The 22,436-nt window shown below is 31.8% G+C and overlaps 2 long non-coding RNA genes across 3 annotated transcripts; one reads left to right on the top strand and one right to left on the bottom strand.

The window, feature by feature from the left end:
- Positions 1-307: 307 nt before the first annotated feature.
- LOC143054685 (uncharacterized) lies at positions 308-5,148 on the bottom strand. Its single transcript, XR_012971784.1, has 3 exons — positions 5,087-5,148; positions 1,396-1,483; positions 308-754 (listed from the first exon to the last, which is right to left on the bottom strand). It is a non-coding gene; the product is annotated as an uncharacterized LOC143054685 (long non-coding RNA).
- A 9,315-nt stretch (positions 5,149-14,463) lies between these two features.
- LOC143054647 (uncharacterized) lies at positions 14,464-21,256 on the top strand. Of its 2 annotated transcripts, none has more exons than XR_012971766.1 (3): positions 14,464-14,679; positions 19,250-19,343; positions 20,647-21,256. It is a non-coding gene; the product is annotated as an uncharacterized LOC143054647 (long non-coding RNA). The 2 variants fall into 2 exon arrangements; XR_012971765.1 differs by having other exon boundaries at positions 14,471-14,644.
- Positions 21,257-22,436: the final 1,180 nt, after the last annotated feature.

Here is a 22,436-nt window from a genome sequence, read left to right as displayed (position 1 = left end):
CAACATTTTAATGACATTGAAAATTGATAAAGTCTGACTGTTTAGATCTAGGTATTGTTCATACTTTTTATAAAATTTAACTATGATTTATAACAAAAATTTGTAGCAAATGATTCTGTTTTCTTTGTAATTCATGTAATTGTTTCAATGCAATACATTAATAAGCAACCAATTTGAATGTCATACCATTTGTGGTGTTCTAAAGAATTTTTTTTATATATTTGCAGATTAAATAATAAATTATACACTTTTCGTGTTATTTTAAATTAAAATTTTCTTCTGTTTCAGCTTGTGTACAGTGTTCAATCCACTACGTAAGAATTCAGTGAATACATTATTCCATTCACTTAACATTTTCCTTCAATTCTAAGAGAAAACATTTTTGCAAATTGTTCTTCAATGATCTTCTTCTGTATATTTGATATGAGGGAGCGATGTAAATGAGTGGATAAAACTGGTGTTCCTTTTTTCAACAACAAAATAGTATTTGTTCTGCATTCTCCTTTCTTTCGAATAATATATATAATATGTTGTTGCTTTTATGCAATAGTGTTTTTGTGTATCTATGATAGAACTCCATTTTGTTTATTGGCATTAACATGTGATAATGATGAAATTTCCTGTTTCTTTTTTGCAGGAAAGCACACATTCCAGTTCAAATTAATCCAATTATGCACTTTGTAAATAAATTTCAACTTTAAGTTTCCTCTTCAGTAATGACCTATTGATCGTGAAAACCAAGATGTCTGATCACCTATAAATACACAAAATAAACAAATAAAATGTTATAAATGGAGAGAGAAACAGCAATAAATGTTTTTCATATGTAGCTTTCTTTATTAAAATTCATTAAGTATAAACTTGAACCTTGCGAAAAATAATTAGCTGTGATGTAGACTAGAAAGTATAAAACGCAAAATAAAGTAGTCGCGAAAAATTAGTTGATTTACATTAGTCCAGTCTGTGTTTGCAGGAAATTTACATCATAGGTTGCCATATTCCTATTGTGCCTGTCCAAAGTTCAGAGCCTGTAGTTTTTGTAAGTTTAGTCTGACACTAACATTTAGTGGTTGTTGTTGTTGTTGTTTCATACCGGTTATATTTATTTTTTGTAATTTATTTTGTAATAAACATGATAAACTAGGCAATTAGTTTTACAGTTTGGACATGTTGGATTGTTTCAATTTTTCATCTTTGGGTCTTTTATAGCTGCCTACTTTGACTATAGGGTATGGATTTTCTCATTATTGAAGGTCGTCACAGGCCTACAATTGCTTTCTTAAAGCCATGATAGTTTTCATATTTAATATACCACATCTTTTAATTTTTATAGTAATCATGATTATCATCTTTCAAGTTCAACAACTTTAAAAAAATAAATAAAAGTGGCCTTACCATTTAGGTTTAGTTTGCTTCTGCAAATTTTAAATTGCCTATCATTTCTGCTGTTTATAATTTCTCTGTATCTTCTATAGTTCTTGTCCTATACATAAAAGAGTAAAAGTTATTATTGAATGGCATCTTAGATCAATATTTTTTTTTGCTGTTTAATGTACATGATGTATATTAATGTGTGTTTAATAAGAAGAGTGCACATGCTGAAATGTCTCGCCTTCTTTTACTAATCATTGATAATATGTTGATAGTCCTAAGTATAAAGCTTTATCACAACTGTCACATAAACTTAACATTAACCAAGATAAATAAATAAAGACTAATGAACCATGAGAATGAGGTCAGGCCTAAATTAAAATATTGTTTGTTTGCCCTTTTCCGACCCTATTTTTTGAAACAAGGTAGGTAGGTAGGTAAAATATTTTATTTTTCTTTCCCATAAAATAACTTGGCTCGGTACATTTTTTGTCATGGGTAGGCAGGTAGGTATAATATTTTATTTTATAGATACAATATCTGAATGATATCATTTTTGTCTGTATTTGCTCTTGTTTTAAGAATGATCGATTTTACTAATCTTTACTTTTATTAAAGTTTCTGAATAGTCCCAGGAAGTTATGAAAAAAAATTATCATGTATAATGTGAAGTTAATTTATATGCACTTCTATTTGTTTTTAAATATCAAAATATAGGGCTCGAGCATATTTTCAACAATTATATGCCTGGAACTTTTAAAGAGTTTTAACTTGCACTGATATTCTGTACTACGTACATGTACCTTGTACGCTTAACCTGACCGAAAGATTTATTAATATCATATATATCTCCCTAGCATGGTTTGTGAAACAGCTTTACTATGTGCAATCTATTAGGGGGTAGGACCTTTATCGGGACTTCGGGATTGGGTGTTTTTAAGCTCAGGATTTCAGGATTTCCAGGAATTGTTTTTTTTTTTAATTTTTGGGATGCAGAATTTAAATTTATTTAAATTCGGGAGCTCAGGATTTCATGTTTTAAAGCCCGGGATTTCAGGATCCGGACCCTCCAACCCCTATCTATAGTATGTGTCATTCCGACATTCTACCAATTTTATCAAAATTTGAACTGAAATTATCAGAGATGATATCTGTGAAATAAAAAAAAAATATTTGACTAGAATATAAAGCCACTGCCCAGCAGTGCATTTCCCACCATCGTCATCATGCAACCAGTTAAAAAAGCTAAAACTAAGCATTTATCTTACTTTATTTACAACCCTAGAGACTGAGTGTGTCCGGGTGTTATAAAAAAAAAGCTAAAAGACTTGAAACTCAAATGTCACATATTTTACATCGCATTTATAAATGGTCTGCAAGGAAAACTTGGCGATTTTACTGCCAATTATTCTCCAATTTACAGGACTTCGGTTCATTTCAGATATAAATAAAATGTCAAAGCTGGTAATAGGCAGCAATAACATAATCATCCGGATATACGAATCACTAAACGTCATCCTTATACATGTTATATAGGATACAACATCCGTTAACAAAATATTTTGTACACACGTTGATAATTTTGTATTGGACACACTTTTTTGAATGAACCCTGCTCTTCAAGTATAAAGGGCAACGTTGGTTATACTTTCAACATCGACTTCAATCAAAAGCTTTGAATCTCTAAATGCAAGTGTTCATGCCAAACGCTGACGTGATACCAAATGGACTTAACCTTATACGGGGAAGATAAAACCTGTGGATTCCGGTAAAAAAGTTTTGAGCAGGAAATACAAATATAAGATTTTCGGGAGGAACAAAAAATAATTAAAACAAAATATTGCTGGTAAATACAAATAAAAGATTTTCAGTCGGAACGAATTTATAGAGTCGGTCGGTAAAGGGCAAACAAATAATATTTTAATTTAAGCCTCAATGTCAGATGAACCATGCCAGGCAGACATATACAGCTAACAAGGCTTCAATGCAACAATTATAGTTGACCTATTACTTATAGTTTAAGAAAAATAGACCAAATCACAAAAACACTGATCAATGAACCGTGAAAATGAGATCAAGGTCAAATAAAACCTGTGCCACTGACATATAGATCATAAAATATTTCTATACACCAAATACAGTTGACCTATGGCTTATAGTATTTAATAGATAAAGACCAAAACTCAAAAACTTAATTTTGACCACTGAACCATGAAAATGAGGTCAAGGTCAGATGACATCATCCCACTAGACATGTTCACCTTACAATCATTTCATACAACAAATATAGTAGACTTATTGCATAAAGTATGAGAAAAACAGACCAAAACACAAAAACTTAACTATAACCACTGAACCATGAAAATTGTCATAAATAGCATAGACACCTCTTAGTTTTGAGAACAACATGCGTTAATTGTGCAAGTATAATCATTGATAAATCATGCACAAGATTGACTTTTTTTAAAAAGCCTATATATTGAAATTTTCTGAAAATATTACATGCATTTATTAATATGACCAATTTCAAGAAATGCGCAAAGATGTGAGATGATTTATATAATTGTAATTTCAGGAATTTACAGTAAAGGCTTTCATCCCCACTGCATTTTGCACTTTTCCCACGTCAGGAGCCAGATTATGGCCTTTGTGACCTTTGTATGATTTTTATTTTAGTTTCTTTTTTAATATCAAAGAGTTTAATATGACGTCCATTATCACTCAACTAGTATACATTAATGGCAAGCTAAAGCATGCCTCACAGGCAGGGATCCAGGAGGGTCTGAGGGTTGGACATGTTGGAACCCCCCTTTCTACATTGTTCTTTATTGGACGATCAATGCATTTGAATTTTAAAATTAACACCATTCAAACGTAAATATATTTCAAAATTAAGATGCTGCAATGTAAAATCCCAGTAGAGCTGGGAAGATGGTATAAGTCATTCCAAAAGAAGAAGGACATGCAAACTGTGTTTAACTGCAATTCAGGCAATGAATTCCATTATTTATTTGAATGCAATTCTTTATTAGTTAAAAAATATCAGAAATCAGCATATTCCAGAGTACTATGTGAAATATCAGAATTAAGCAAAAATGAAAGGACTAACCGTCATTGACAAATATTAACTTATTATTTAAAAATGTGTCTATATTCATTTCAAAGTTAACTAAAATATTATAATGTTAAAATATTATAATATAAAGTAATTTTCCATATATTTTATTTCTAAGTTGTTTTATTATTTTTTAATTGTATGTGATTGTATTTTGTAATTTACCTCTTGTTTCACATGTCAATGTGACGGAGTGTTTTTCAAATAAAGCATATTGTATTGTATTGTATTGAATGGGGACATGTAGTTGGACCCCCCCCCCCCCCATTTGTCTTTGGTTAGGAACCCCTTCTCGGGTTATGGGATTTTATCGTTGCATTGAATGCTCTTTGGTCTTTTGATACATTCCCCATTTACATTTCGATTTTATATTCAGTTCTATTATAGATGTTAGACTTCTTGTTGATTTGGTTTCACATTTCGGCTTCGTCAGAGGAAAGCGTTCCAGAAATAAAATAGCCTTGCAAGACGTAATAATTATTTGGACTAGATTTTCACCACCATCAACATTGTAAAGCTTGTCTCACTGTGGAAGAAATGAGTTTGGCGCGTTTACAAAAATATAATTGTCTGTGCTGACAGGGGAGTGTGTGTGCATACCATTATTTAAATTTTCTAAACCTTCTTTTTCAATATTTTGTGGATTTCTTGGTAATATACTGTCAAACCTCGAGTGCTGCTTTACAAAAACGATCAACTTACAAGTAATGTAGGGGAAGGAAACTAGCTAAAAAGACCAAAAATAAGCCACAACTAATGGGGTCTCATTTGGGGGTTCTGTTCACGGATCTCGCTTTATAGTTACTATTTATTTTTTTAGATTCCTGCATCCCGCTTACACTATGTAAGTAAACAATTCTAATATTTTTGTAATTTCCTATGTCCCGCTAAACTTCATTTCCAGTTTTCACGGCACAATATTTTGACTATTAGTGACACTAACACTGTGGTATTTTCACGTGGGTATTTTACCAATAAGGCCATATATTTCGGTGTGTAGAAATACCGCAAAGGAATTCTTAAAGGCGCTGACTGAGAAGAAAGTTTTTGCATTAAGGACACTAAAACGATGTTTTAAGATCACAGAGAATATGGATATATAGGAGGATATGATTAAATACCTCATATCTGTAAAGTTAGGTATCAATAGATATTGTAATTTTGAAGTTAAATGACTTTTTAATCAACGCGTGCCACTCGGCACGTGACCAACGGCTTATTGCAAATTCAATAATCATCATGTTCAATCAACCTAATCCAATACACAATTGTCTTTTTATCGTTACTTATTGATTAATTAATGGTTGTTGTTGAATAAACTTAACGGTTTAGCGTGGTAAATTTTCAAGTTTATGAAAGAAAAATTAAAAAAAAATGAATTTTGTGTTTTAAAACTTTGCCTTTGTTATATTTTGTTTTTAAGGAAATTGCTATGCAAGCTTTTTTTAAAATTAAAGAACCCTATTTTGAGATACAAATTGAGACAAAAATGCTTTTGAGATTTCGTTTCCTTGTTAACAACACAAGAGTTTACATATATTATCATTATACCTTGAATGAGTGACATATGCATGAGAGTATGTGGTGTCCGTGGGGTTCTTCAAAATCCGATTACAGAAGTAATGTAGAAAAACTCCAAGAGGTAAAATTATATTACGTTTTAAAAAGAGACTATAAATCATAACTGTCTCCTATGAACAATAACTTTAAAACTGATGTCAATGCTTTTTTTATAACAATTCATCTTTATTTCAACAATTGAAGATGAATACCATTTTATTTTATAATGTAATAAGCATCGTGATGTAAGAAATATAATTCACAATGTGCAGGCGCGAATCTAGAGCTTGAAGCGGAGGTTTGGGGGAGGGGGTACGTGATAAATGTTTAGAATACTAGAGAAGTTTTCTTGTTATATAAAACCATATGTTTTTCAATAAATGGCAAACTTTTTGTTCATCCGGCATATGGTTACTCTAAATAAACTTTTGATTAGTTTAATTATTTGATTACAGATCGTATCTACCCGTTTTGCAATTGCTGTATCACCCTAAATGAGGCTAATAAAGATATGTATGATTTTCCGAAAATATGCGAAATGTTCAGTTTCGACGAATTAAAAACTTTATAGGTTCTAGTTTAAATATCACCGCATTTGGAACGAATAGGAAGGGGAAGTTAAAGGATAGGCGACGGTTCCCTTAAATTATATTTGAATTACAGTATATGTATTAGGATAGATGATCACGTGACTAGTGATAGTGGACAGTCGTATTTTCTCTGTGATCTTAAAAGTGATTTTTTATGTATTTACTGATTTTATAGACTCAAATTTTAGTTAACAAGTAACTTTATACAGTGCTTATTGGACATACAATCCACTGGGAATTTTAATTTGCAAAATAACTGGATATATTACACGATGGATGAATTTTCTAATTATCGTTTGTGTACAAATGGCGCCGGTCAGTATGTCAACAACTTGATGACGAGTAATGGACATGTGCCTGTAAGTACTTTTAATTATAACATTGCTTCACCTAGCGAAAGAAAACGTCAATCAGATCAGATGGCTGAACACTACATCGAATCAGACAATATAAACAAGAAAAGTAGATGTGATTTGAACTACTCGAGTGCACCCTCGGCGATTGATAGCGAAAATTCCCACAATAGACTTGAATCTTTAATTCTTCAATTGTCGGCAAATTTTACATCTATGAGTAAAAGCTTAGAAAAAAGAATTGATGACCTCGAAACTAACATGGAGGAAAAAATATCAGTAAAAGTGTCCGAAAGAATTTCAACAATGATAGACAACAAGTTGAAGGAAAAGATAGATGAAGTAAAAACTGAGGTAAAGAATGAACTTGATGTTATGAAAAGTCAAATAAACAGTCTAGAAAAAAAGGTATCAGATAAAGATACTAACAGTTCACGCCAAAGTAATACCAGAAACCGATTCATAATCAAGAATTTGTCGTTTGACGAGCGAGAGCTAACCGAAGATGAATTGACAAAACATAAAGTTAAAGGTATGTTGCGAGATGGACTGGGTTTAGCCAATGTTGATATAAAAAGTGTACAGAGAAAAGAAAGTAGGGGGGCTTACCCTGGTATAGTGGTAGTCGAAACGAGCAACATGGAAAACAAAAAGGAAGTCATGAAAAATAAATCGAAACTTAAAAGCAGTAGACAATTTGAGAAAGTGTATATAGAAAATGATATGCCGTTGGAAACGAGGAACTTCCAAAATGCGATGAGGACCGTTTTGAAAGAAATGGGAAAAGACAAAGACTATAAATTTGCAGGAAGTCGACTCTTAGCCAAGCGCACATAGGATGCAGTGCGGCTTGGGGTATGGAACTGCAGGGGATGGTCTACTAAATCGAACGAAAATTCAATTTTCCGGGAAAAAGTTTTAAACTATATTAACTGTGATATTATTGGAATTTGTGAAACATTTTTACGTGGAAATGAACGCCTACACGTTCATGGTTTTAGATTTTATGGAAATAATAGGAAAACATTGCATAAACGTGCCACTCGCGGCTCAGCAGGAGTAGGTGCATTTGTGAAAAACAATATAGCGGATATGTTTGATATACATGTTTTAGATGAGGAGGAAGAGGGAGTATTATGGTTGGAGTTCTCTGCTAAACTAGAAAAACTATGCTTTTGTGTTGCAATATGTTATTTGCCACCAGCAGATTCATGTAGACCTGTGGACTCGGACGTATTTTTTCGAAATCTATTACATCAGATATATTCTTATCAACACAAAGGGAAAATATTTATTTGTGGAGATTTTAACTCTCGTGTAGGATCAAATTCCGATTATATTGAAGGTGTTGATCTTGTTAAACCAAGGAATTATATTGATCATACAGAAAATCATCATGGAGATGTGTTCATTAATTTTTTAAGTGACGTTAATTTCGGCATGTTAAATGGGCGATTTAATGATAACCAATTTACCTGTATTTCTACAACTGGAAAATCTGTAGTAGATTATATATGTGTTCCTTACGAAGATATGGAAAATATTGAAGACTTCAAAATAGTTCCAATGTCAGATATAATTAATAATATTTCATACATTCCTGATAGTATTCCGGATCACTCAGTATTATATTGTGATGTGAATTTATCTATTAATTTAAAAAGGAATATGGATATGAATAAAAGTGAGAATAATGCTAGTCATAAGCATAATGTTTCATCTGTGCCAAATGATTTCTTGCTAAATGAGGATATATTTCATAAAGTACTGGAAGCTATTCAGAAAATAGAAAATTATATTGAAGTATCAAGTGATGTTCAAAATGCCTACGACGAATTCCAATCTTTAATTAAATGTGAAATGGACAACAAGTTACCTATTTATAATAGTTCAAGTGGGAATAAACGAAAGAAGTCACGTTTTAAACCTTATTGGAATGATAGTCTAGCTGGTCAATGGAGTAAAGTTTGTGAAACTGAAAAGAAGTGGTTACGTTACACTGGACCAACATCTTTAAAGCAAAAATATAAAAAAGAATACTGTTCCGAAAGAAAAACTTTTGACCGTCTAATCCGAAAATTTAAAAGAAAATATCAAGCCAATGAACGCCATATACTTGAAAATAAATTGTGTGAAACCAATCAGCGTGATTTCTGGAAATCTATTGGTAAATTGGGTATTGCCAACGAGCGTAAACCGTGTATTCCAATGGCAATTGTTGATGAGAACGGTTCAGTTAATACAAACAGAAACGATGTTATGAATAAGTGGAAGACCGATTTTCATTCATTATTTAAGCGAAAAACCGGTGTCGAAACTGAACTTGATTCTGCGAACTTTAATATTGAAATTGATGTAACTACGCTTAATGCATCTATTTCCAGAACCGAGGTTCTCGATGCAGTCATACGTGCCAAATCACGGAAAGCTACAGGAATTGACGACATCCCGGCTGAAGTATTAAAGAATGACACAGCTATTGACTTATTACACCAAATTATTATGGGCTGTTTCAATCTCGGCAAAGTTCCAATTCAGTGGAAAAGTGGTATTATAAACCCGATTTTTAAACACGGATCCGATGACAATAGAAACCCGCTCAACTACAGGGGAATAACTTTGATTTCGGTGCCTTGTAAAATTTATTGTAACATTTTAAATTACCGTTTAAGTAAATGGCTTGAAGATAACAAAATTTTATGTGACGAACAAAATGGATTTCGACGAGGCAGAAGCTGTGAGGAGCATATACATTCGCTATACTCAATCATAAATGATCGTAAAATATCAAGAAAATCCACGTTTACATGTTTCGTTGACATGAAAAAAGCATTTGATACGGTTGAGCATAGCTTTTTATGGTATAAACTGCAACGTGCAGGAGTAAGGGGAAAGTTTTTATTCGCAATTCAGTCACTGTATGATGATGTTAATTGTACCGTTCGTGTTAATAATGACCTTACTCAGTGGTGCAACGTTGAAGCCGGAGTAAAACAGGGATGTATCCTTTCACCGACATTGTTTTCTCTTTACATAAATGACTTAGCGGACCGCATTAATGCGTTAAACTGTGGAGTGAAGGTTGATGATTTTCATTTGAGTATTTTATTATATGCGGACGATATCGCCTTAATCGCACCCGACGAAAATAGTTTACAACGAATGCTAGATGTCGTATCGGACTGGTGTGCTACATGGAAACTTTCAATTAACATTAACAAAACCAAAATCGTACATTTCCGAAATCAATCAATTGCAAGGTCAGATCGGATTTTCAATTGTTCAGGCAATAATATTGATTACTGTGAATCCTACAAATACTTAGGTGTCTGGATGGACGAGTACTTGACTTTTAAAAAACATGTAACGGAGTTATCAAAAGCGGCTAGTCGTGCCCTTGGAGCTTTAATGACAAAGACGTCTATGTTAGGTGGAATGACATATAAGGTTTACACTAAACTGTATACATCAATGGTAGAGCCTGTTCTTCTCTATGGTAGTGGTATTTGGGGCACTAAAGCGTTTAGTGCCATATCGACAATTCAGAACCGGGCCTGTAAATTCTTTTTGTCCGTAGGAAAACGAACGTCTAATTTAGCATCACGCGGCGATATGGGCTGGACGTCGTGCTTTACAAAACAGCGAATTAACTTCTGTAGGCTTTTGTGTAGACTTTTACGCTCCGATCAACATAGAAACTGTACTAAAATACTTAAATGGACTTCAAGGTATAGAAAGGGTTGGGCTTTCCAAGTGCACAAAACTGTTGATTTGCTAAATGTGAGAGATCTTGTGTACGATTTATCTGTATCTACAAAAACTGTAATGCGTACAATTAGCGAAAAAATAACTGTATTAGATAACACGGAATGGAACGAGGAAGTCTTTAATGATCGACATAACTCACAGAACGGAAACAAATTACGAACTTATAGGCAATACAAACAAAGTGTGAAAACCGAACAATATGTCCGTTTGAACATTTTCAAAACTGAGCGACGTACAATGGCTCTGTTTCGCTCCGGTTCACTTCCACTTGCGTGTGAGACGGGAAGATACTCCAGGCCGCCTACACCCATTGAAGACCGAATATGTGTGCTTTGCGAAACCAACAGCATAGAAACAGAAAAACATTTTCTAACGGAATGCTCATTATATGACGATCTTCGATACAATTTGTTTAATGAATGCTCAAAACTTATTGAAAACTTTCAAGATTTTAATACAAACAGAAAATTTATTGAAATTATGAATTGTACCAATATCCAGTATTATTTTTGCAAATGTTTACATAAATTTTATTTACGTAGAAAACTATTTTTACAGTAATATTTTTCATTAATCAATTTTTAATGCATTTATTTATAAGATTTTTACCCAATTTTATAGTATTTCATATTTCATAGTTAATACATATCTTTTTTTTTTTTTTTTTTAAACTAAGAATTATTTATATTTTAAGCTACTTGTTCCATTTAGATAAAACTTTTATGTGATTACTTACAAGTTTAAATAGTATATTTTTGTATATATTTTGGTTTTAAGGATCAGTGTCTCATAAGTCATTTTTTGGCTGGATATTGATTGTAGTATGTATGTATATGAATATTGTGTGAATGTCTTGTTTCAATCAATATGTGACACTATAATAAACAATTTTATTCTTATTCTATTTTATAATAAAATATAGAGGTAGCAGTCTTGGATTGTCTTAATTAAATCCTTTGATCCTCTAATTATCAAGTTACCCTCTGGCCAATGTAATTATGACTTGTGTATATTTAAAGACGTTACTTATATATCTTTATTCTCATAAAGCAAATGCATTACATCGGTACAGAGATAACAAATACAACAATAAATATTTACAATATGTACAAAACAAGCGAGAGAGGTTACAAAAGTTACAAGCCAGGAGTACAAGCACGGGCCGACAAACACAAGTATTTATATTTTCTATAAAAAAAAACAAAGCTTCTTCAGAACTGGTTTTCTTGTACTTGACATAACTTCAGAGAATTTAACTGTATTTTGCCGTTTTGTAAAATATGCAGTTAAAAACTCTTTTCGTTTTTGATTGAAAAAATTTGCATTCAAATATAAAATGATATTCGTCACCTATTTGTCGATTGTTACATAGACTGCAAAAGCGGTTTTCTCTGATTACGTTTTGCCATCTTCCTGTTTCAATCGGCAACTTAGTATTAGTCGTTTGAAATCGACAAAAAACAAAAGCGTCTTTGAAGTCCAAAATATTAAAATATTCTTCAATTTCAAGTGTTTTTTTTTTTAATTTTTGTAGTTTATACCTTTTGACGAATTTTGAATGAGGGAATTCCAGTTCTGAATATATTGATATAGCAATCTCTGCTTTATGACAGTTTTTAACCATTCTTTATTAACAAAATTTTGTGACTCCCATATGTTTGAGAAACCACAATCTTGAAAGATTTTTTGTATAAACAAGATCCATTTTATCTGGTTATTATGTAGCGACAACGTGTCACCCTATTCAATATATATATATATAGTAATGATAACATTAAAAAATATTTTAAGATTTTCAAGCGGTGTGGTTGGGTGTCATGTTGAAAGGGGGGGGGGGGGGTTCACCTTAATTATGATTAAAACATGTTTTTTGTACTGCCTCTAATCAACAGAAACTAAAATCTCATTAAAAATGAAAAATCAGAATATATTTTAATATAAAATTTGTAGAACAGAAGTTAAGTATCCCATAAAACATAATGAATCATTATACATACAGAGACCAAAGCAGCAAAGATATAGACAATAGAATCTATTTGCATTTGCCTATGTTCTATCCTTATAAAACCTTGCTGTGAGGCATGGTCCCTGACATCAGAAAAATGATTGAAGTATTGGCAACTGGACGTTAAGCAACCAAATATAAATCCTCACTTTTCCGTGAAGTGTTCACAATTATTTGTCTTTTTAAAATTAAAAGGATTAAAAATTCCCAAACTGAAAAGAGTTGAAAATACTTTATTACTTTAGAAGTAAAAATTATAACAGACAGAATAAATACGGCAGAAACAAACAAATGGGAAAAAAATAAAGAACAATTTGAAATACCATATATACATGTTTAAACAGTTTACTAGCAGATTATAAACGGGTCAAGGTTGAGCGAACGTGAATTTCTACCTATTACACTAAAAAGGTGACAATCAATTTTTTTAGGCACGTGTCGAATACACATTAGATAACTTTCTAATTAAAAAAGGTATAATTGTAAAATTTAAAATAATGAATTTTTACAAAGTCTATTTTTATATGCCATGTCCTTTGTAACAGTTGTATCATTCCATCAGGTCCTTAGTGCACATTTTTGTTCTTAGTGCACTAAGGAGGTCCTTTGCGGTATTACTACGGACCCCATATATTTGAAGCTGTTCAAAATACTGTACATTATAGGTACGTGTATCAGATTAAACAATAATTGTCATATATATAAAAAGAATAAGTAATCTGGTATGAAATATGTCCACTGGAACGACCGTGCAAGTGCTATATATATATTATAGCCAGTCAAGGTCGTTAAAAACTTCCATTTGTTGTTGTCCACTGAAAATAAGCTCTTGAATACACGAATCCCCGTTTTATTAATGCCAAATTTATTTGTTAGTATTTCTTATTCTTTTTCTTATGATTTTATCATATTTTTTGTGTGAAATTTGCTGTGTGGTTGAACATGAAATTGCCTCCGATGCTACAAAGAAAATTTGTTTAATGTCAAATGTTGCAATATATGCTAAGTATTACACGTGGACAGGATGTTCCCCCCAAAAAAAGTTATACACACCCCGAGGGTACACGCTAGTGTCATATGGAAAATTACTGGGTCACCTGTAAGATGGTAATCAGCCATGCAACTAATCAGGTTACTTAACTGACCATGTCACTTCAATTTAAAGTTTATCGGTGGTTTCTTATCGGTAGATCAAAATGATAAATTCGTTTTAATTAAACATTTCAGATCTAAAGGATTTATCATTATAATGAAGTGAAATAATTAAACCATATCGTATTATTTTCAAAAGATTATTTATTTTCATATTTTTTTTTATCTAAGCCGGGAAAGAATTGATGAAAACTGTATTTATAATTTTTAAATTTATTTTATAAAAAATCCGTGTAGGTCTCATGAAATGGAACCCACGCATTCCTACTTAAGATTTATAAAGGAGTAGGTTCAGTAAGACCCCTTTTCGGCCCCAAAATATAGCAGTTTTACTAAATTGTATAGTACTAGAACCGAACACCTGTTTTGGGATATATATACATATAGTTAATTTACCGCAAATAACTGCGAGAAAATGAATAATACACAAGTTGATAATTGTCTCTTCTCTGCTTATTAACTTGCATGCAATATTTTCTCTGATTTACTTGTGTGATCACCGACACTAATAATAATTACCTAAAAAAATAGGTGCTCCTTACTGGGAAGATCATATCGGATCCTATCAATTTATTGGTTCCATTCCCCCAATTAAATGAGTCTACACGTCTCCTTAGAAAAAATGCCTTGCAATGCGTCTGAACTACTAAGTACTTCCATATAATTTCGAAAACAGATAATAATCTATTTCACTGGATGAGATTGGGCTGACGGATTTTTAAATGGAAATGTATTAATTTTTATTTATAGCACAAGTTTTACAAGGCAAGATTATTCACCCTTTTCGCCCAACAAATCAAATGGTTGCCTCCTTACACCTACACGAGCTAAAACATATACATATGAACATTTGATATCATTTATTTTGTGTGACAACTCTTCACCAATGACCTGAGTGAAAGGTTGACATGGGCAGATCCAGAAATTTCCATTTTTTTAATTATTTTTTTGGGGGGGGGGGGGGGGGCAGAGGGGGATGCTTGCTCCAGTCATGCTTCAGTGATTCCCTATATAATCAACAAAATATTTCACACCAAAAAGGGGGGGCGGGGCTTTCTCCTTAATAAGAAATCTCTGTTTTCAGGCATAGGCTATGAAAACGGCTAATGAGTTTTCAGATGCTTTACATTAAAATACATCATGTACATACATGTGACATACACAATTATATATAAATGTAGAATCAAATCTTGATAAATGTATGTAGTTGAAATTGTTAGCTTTAAACATTAAAAAAATGAACTCCCAAAGTTTAAACACAATTAAGAATGACCATGTACATGATGTAGTCTGTAATGTATGCCATTGCCATGAAGCTAGATCATTGTAGCCTCACCGGACACAATTACGAACGATTTTTGAACTGTGGTTAATATTTTTTTAAGTAGACTACTTTTCTTGAATTGTTTATACCATAGAATTTAAGATGTATGAAGGCTTTCTATTTTGCATCATATCCCACATAAATTTTTATTCACGTTAGGATACTTTAGTAAGATTTGCGTGACCTCGTTTTACGGGTCAAGAGAGCCACATATGGACGCAATTCCCAACAGCACTATATTGAAATATCTTGCAGAAGAAATCAATGACAACAGTCTAGATTGATAAAGCATACATTAATCTTTATCTCAAACACATTTTCATAGGAAAATAAGATGCACAAGTTTGTTTTTTCCTTCAATTACTTTAGCAATGGTTGCAGACGAAATGTCGGTCATGTGGAAAGGAAAGATTTCTGATTTTTTTTTGTTTTTGTGTAAGTTCCTCCTTTAAAGGAGCACTAAATTCAAGTTTATCCATTTCAGTGTTATACTTATCATTCATCTATGATTTTTTTTTATACAGGTCAACATTTTTTTTGGAGTTCTCTGGACTTTTCAATAAAATTAACATATTTTCTTTTGACCATAAATAGGGTCACAAGAGTCTAAAAAACGTCAATTGTGGGGTTATTTGGGCAAGATAAAAGGCATCACGCACATGAACAGAATCAGGAGATATTTTTCTTTCTATATATTAACAATAGAAGGCAATGTGCACTTACCTTTATGTTTTTTTTTATATAACTTGCAGGCCAGATTGCCGTTCTTATAATATTTTCAGAATGATTTTGTCATCGTCATCAACATTCACCAATGGCACATAAATTATATTATCATGAAAACAAGGGAATTTTAATAGGGTTTTTATTTATAAAAACGTTTATTGATAAAAATAAATAAATATGATCTCAGAGGGCAAACATTGGAAATCGTTCGTAATTGTGTCCAGTCGTAATTGCGTCCTGTGGGGCTAGGTAAACTGTCATCTATTTCCTTAAATCTTTGTCGCCAGTCACCCCAAGTTTGATTTAAATTAAGGAGCTACCATTTGATTTTTATGGGGATCTAGGATGAAATTTGAAAAAAATAGGCAGAACAGGAGTTTTGACAGTCAGGGGACTTACTGAAATAGGTGATTTTTAAATCACTTATTCGAGTAGCAAAATTGTGGTTTTGTCACAAATTGAAATTTTGTATTTTTTTCCAAATTTTAAACACATCTGGTTTAAATAATATCTTTTAATTAGTAAAATTAAAAAAAAATAAACTTTTTGCTTCTTTTAAGTAGAAAGGTTTCTGCCTTTGATGCTATCATTTAGCTGAAAATTCTATTTTAGTTGAAAAAATGCTATAATAATGGCTTTACATAATGAACTGATACTTTCTTCAAAGATTTTTCCTGTGAAGTTCAAGGTTTCATCTTTCAGATTATGTAATAAAATTCTACTGTTGCGATAAAAATCTCACTGTTCGGGGGTGTTGAAATTAGTAGGGATAATTAAAAGAATGATACTTAAAGAAGTGATTTTTGGGAAGGAAATTGAGGTCTGATACTTAAACAAGTGATTTTTATGTCATTATCCTAGATTCAGTACAAGGTCATCACCTGAAATGACCTGGTCATCCTAGACAACACAGATGTTGGTTCTGATAAGTTTAGAAACATAATTAGTCCCTGGATCATTAGTATTCTATATTTAAAGCTACAATAAAATTAAATCACTTCTTCTAGTGATTAATTTGTACTACTTAAATAGGTGATTATTAAAGAAAGACAACTCTAACTTCCAACCTTTATGGAAATAATGTTACTTAAATCAGTGATTTAGAAAATCACTCATTTAAGTAAGTCCCCTGACTGTTTGAGAAAAAAAAAGGCAGGATGAGACACTAGCAAAAAAGTCAGGACGACAATTTAGGTAAAAAAAGTCAGGATAAACTAAAAAAAAAAAAAAGGCAGGAACGAACAGAGTGAAAAATAAAAAGGCAGGACAGAGATTACAGCTAAAAAAAAATGCAGGATAAAATTTTTCATCCTAGCCCCCCCCCCCCCCCCCCCCATAAAAATCAAATGGTAGCTCCCTTAGTCTAGTATATATCTACTCTATTAGGTCTCTAGTTTGGATAGTGTATAACTTGCAAATTAAAATCATACTCCTTCCAAATTTCTTTCTTTAAAATATTATGGATGAAATAGCAAGTAAAGAATGAATTAAATTGGATGAAATGTGTCAATTTTTTTGGTAAAGTAGTATGTCTGAAGTTGTCAAACTTAATGATAGACCCTTCAGGGGCGGATCCAGTCATTTCAAAAAGGGTTTCCTAACCCAGGACAAAAAGGGGGGGGGGGGGTAATTACATGTCCCCATTCAAATGCATTGATAGTCCAAAAAAGGGGGGTCTTTGACACATTCCCCATTCCCATTCTTAATTTTATCATGTAGTCGTCGTAGTCCGAAGACACTTGGTTTTCGCATAATTACTTTTAGTATAAGTTAACAGAAATCTATGAAACTCAAACACAGGGTTTGTGACCAGAGTTTTTGTCCAGAGTTTAGAAATTACATGAATTAGGGGCCAAAAGGGGCCAATATTAAACTTTGTTTGATTTTATAGAAAATTGAATTATTGGGGTTCTTTGATATATATATTCCAAATCTAACTGTGCATTAAGCTTCCTAGTTTTTTGGTCCTGTTTAAATTGGTCTATCTTAAGGTTCAAAGGGTCCTAAATTAAACTTATTTTGATTTTAATAATATTTAAATTCTTGGTGTTCTTTAATCATGTTAATATGCTGAATCTGAATATTTACTTAGATTTTTAGTATGGGCCCAAATTTCAAGTTGGTCCAAATTGGGGTCCAATATTTTACTTTGTTTGATTTCCAAAAAATTGAATATATGGGGTTCTTTGATATGCTGAATCTAACCATTCATTTAGATTTTTGATATTTTGGCCCGTTAACAAATTCATTTGAAATTGGTCCACATTGAGATATAAAGGGTCCAAAATTGAACTTTATTTGATTTCATCAAATAATGAATTATTTGGGTTCTTTGATCATGTTGATATGCTGCATCTAACCATGTATTAAGATTTTGAATATTGGACCATTTTAGAGGTTAATTGTCAATTTAAAATTTTTAAATACTTGGACCACATTCATTCAATGTCAGAAACCTATGCTGCATCAACTATTGAATCACAATCCAAATTTACAATTCAGAGTTGTATTCATAAAATTGAGAATGGAAATGGGGAATTTGTCAAAGAGACAACAATCCGACCAAATAAAAAAACAACAGCAGAAGGTCACCAACAGGTCTTCAATGTAGCAAGAAATTCCCGCACCCGGAAGCGTCCTTCAGCTGGCCCCTAAACAAATATATACTAATTCAGTGATAATGAACGCCATACTAATTTCCAAAGTGTACACAAGAAACTAAAATTAAAATAAAACAAGACTTACAAAGGCCAGAGGCTCCTAACTTGGGCCAGGCGCAAAATGCGGCGGGGTTAAACATGTTTGTGAGATCTCCCCCTCCCCCTATACCTCTAACCAATGGAGAAAAGTTTGAATTGAATGTTGTGTCCATACTTGCTCCAACTGTTCAGGGTTTAAAGTGTACGTTTGTATCAAGCTGAGCCATGCATAGCATTCTTATTGGTTATTTATATATTAATTTGAAATTTTGACGAGTGAGACACATACAGATTATACAGTGTAAACAATATTTCAGAGTTTAAGGTAGTCAAGCAAAACAAATCATAGAAGAATAGTTGAATCATGTTTTTGTTGTCCAATGAAAAATTAGTACGAACACCAAGAAAAAGTATGGGAATGTTTGTTTTTTAAACTATTGACCAGGGTGAAAGTCTTTGAAAGTCATGACTGACAAAAAGTTTGTGAAATGAAATAGCACAAATATTCCATTCTTATTAAATATTATTGTATATAAAGAAAATACTGATGTTTAATAATAGTTTTTACCCTTTTTATGTTTTATAGGACAAGAAATATAGAAAAATAATGAAAAATATAAACAGTTTCAATAGAAATGAGCGACAAAACAAGATAAACAGAATACAACAAGGCCTAAATGGTAAGACCACTTCTATATACTGTAAATTCAGAAATTATTGCTTGCCTTTATTATTGTGATTTTTCAGGGAATGGACAACTTATTGTGATTACAAAAAAATCTGCATCAATTATATATCATGTATATACATGATATATATATGTTTCTGTTATCAAAATATGATTTCTTATTTTTGCGATACTCACCCAGTCACATTAATCGCATTACTAAAAACCTCTGGATAATTTCTGAATTACAGTAACAAACATGATAAAAGTAATTGCCTTTGAATGATGACTCTTATAAAAATAAGAAGATGTGGTATGGTAAATGAGTGACTTATCCACCAGAGTTCAAAGAAGTGGATGCAAGAAATTAAAGGCCAATGATGGGCTGGCCTTCAATAATGAGACAACACTTCCTTTATAGGTCAGCCAATAAAGATCCCAACATGAAAAGATTTAAACAATCCAATTTAGTTCAACATGTTCAAAAACAATAACAATTAATAAAAAAATATCATGTCTGTGAGCACTCAACCTCTTACCTGACCATAATATAGGACAGTGGTTCAAATAACACAGCATATGAACATTCTATAACAACTTTTGCAAGTGGCTAAACTTTAAATATCACTGCAAGGCACTAAACAACGAATATTAAATCTTGGACACAAAGCACTGAAATAAGAGAACTCATATAAAGCATGACAAGTAAGAATATCAAATGAAAGTTTCTCAAATGTTAAAGTCATATGAAACAAGTGAGTGATGAAAAATAAAGTTTGTACAACTTTTGAACCAATGCATGTATACATCATAAACTTAGTCCTCTGTGCACGATTTTATCATTATTTTCACAAGTATATCATATAAATCGTCAATTTTTTTTTCTCTCTGTTTGTTCTGATTTAACAAATAATGCTGCTCATTAAATGCCGTGTTTTGAAGCTGAGTTTTACCGATTGCCACCTTATAGTAAACAAATCACAAAAAGCATGGGTATTGAGCACGTGTTTAACATGTATAATCAGCTATTTGTTTATTTCAATGACAGATCCTTGCATATTGTGGTCACCGGATTTTTACGAGGAGGGTTACGCTCGGGTCACTATGTATATGGAAAATATGTATCGGCGAATTGCTTCCTGGAAGCAAGCAATTAAAAATAAGTAAAAAAACATAATTATTATACATATTTTTTTTTAATTTGAGGTTTCTTATGACTTTAATTAAAACATGATAAAATAAGCCTATTTATATTGCTGTTTTTTTCTCCATTTATCATGTTTATAACTTTTTATTTTTATTTTGTGTATTTATAGGTCAGATATCTTGGTTTTTATGATCATCGTCAGGTCCTGCAAGTCTATACTGAAGAGGAAACTTATTTGTTAATACTTTTCTACATAATGTGCTAATTGGATTAATTAATGTGAAATGAACTCAATTGTGTGTTTTTCTGGAAAAAGAAATAGAAAAAATTCTACAAAATTGCTATAAACAAAATGGAGTACTATCAAAGATGCACAAGGACACAATGGTGTAAAATGTAACAACCTACATATTCACTGATGGATTATGGAGAAATTAAGAAAAAAAATAGTGTCTTTGTCATGTTTGTTGTCGAAATAAACACATGCGTTATCCATTTATGTACATAATATTATGTACATGGCTCTCCATATCAAATATACAGAGAAGATGTTTGAAGAACAAGTTGCCAAAATTTATTCAACCAATTGAAGGAAGATGTCTTGTGAATGGAATTATTTATGCACTGAACTGTTATGTAAGGGGTAGAATAATTATACACAGCAGCTGAAACAGAAGACAAGTTAATTTGACATGAAAAGTGTTTATTTTATATAATCTTTTGTATCAACATGATCAATAATTCAGTCTAGGAGAAAATATATTTATACTGTTTGTCAATGTTTGTACTGTTATGAAATTTTTATAGAGGAAAAACATTTCCTTAAGGGAAATTTGATGTTCAGAAATTTCCTTAGAGGAAATTTGAAGAACAATGATTTCCTTAGAGAAAATTTCCTCAAAGGAAAATTTGAAGCGGCAAATTTCCTCAAAAGAAAAAGAATTTCCTCAAAGGAAATAATTATGCAGCAAATTCCCTAAGGGAAATCTTTTTCCCTTGAGGAAAACTCTTTTTCCTCTGAGGAAATTGTTGAAAAAAGGGGCATTACTTTTTCAACAGTGGTGCTAGAGCCAAACATTTTTAGGACAAATATCAGAGAACCTTAGATATATTATTGCTGTATGTTTATGCTTATGAAATTAGATATATTATTGCTGCATGTTTATACTTTTGACCTTAGATACATTATTGCTGCATGTTGATTTTCACTTGCTTATGACCTTAGATATATTATTGCTGCATGTTTTTTTTTAAATGCTTATGACCTTAGATACATTATTGCTGTATGTTGATTGTCACTTGCTTATGACCTTAGATATATTATTGCTGCATGTTTATGCTTATGACCTTAGATATACTATTGCTGTATGTTGATTGTCTTTTGCTTATGACCTTAGATATACAATGTATTATATTGCTGCATGTTTATGCTTATGACCTTAGATATATTATTGCTGTATGTTTTATTGTCACTTGCTTATGACCTTAGATATGTTATTCATGTTATTTGTGCAGGTTTATTGACACTTGCTTGAGTTATTTTATTGCTGTTTGTTTAATTTTCTGTTTTTGTTTTACACATTTTACTTGATGGTGTTATCTCAGTGAAAGATGAAATATTAAAACACAAGTGCCTTATTTGTTATACCAATTGTAATGTTTTGTCTTTTTGAAAATGATATTCTCAAATGTATATAACTTAAATTAAGAAGTGTTGAAATTAAGTAAGGATATGGTATGTGATTGCCAATGAGACAACTAAAAACCAGAGATAAAGGTATTTTCAGCCAGTGACTGAACAGCCGTCAAAAATGAGCAAGACCTATCAACATTTAAATGTCTGCATGAAAAAAACACAAAAACATTCAAATGGATAAACATAAGACACTGTGTGCAATGGTGTGAAAGCTATATATGCAAAACTATATACTGAAAATTCAGAAATTATTGCTAGCAATT

This window comes from Mytilus galloprovincialis, chromosome 12 (genome assembly GCF_965363235.1).
Source record: "Mytilus galloprovincialis chromosome 12, xbMytGall1.hap1.1, whole genome shotgun sequence".
Classification (NCBI taxonomy): Eukaryota; Metazoa; Mollusca; class Bivalvia; order Mytilida; family Mytilidae; genus Mytilus; species Mytilus galloprovincialis.
This window is presented reverse-complemented; position numbering and strand designations above follow the sequence as displayed.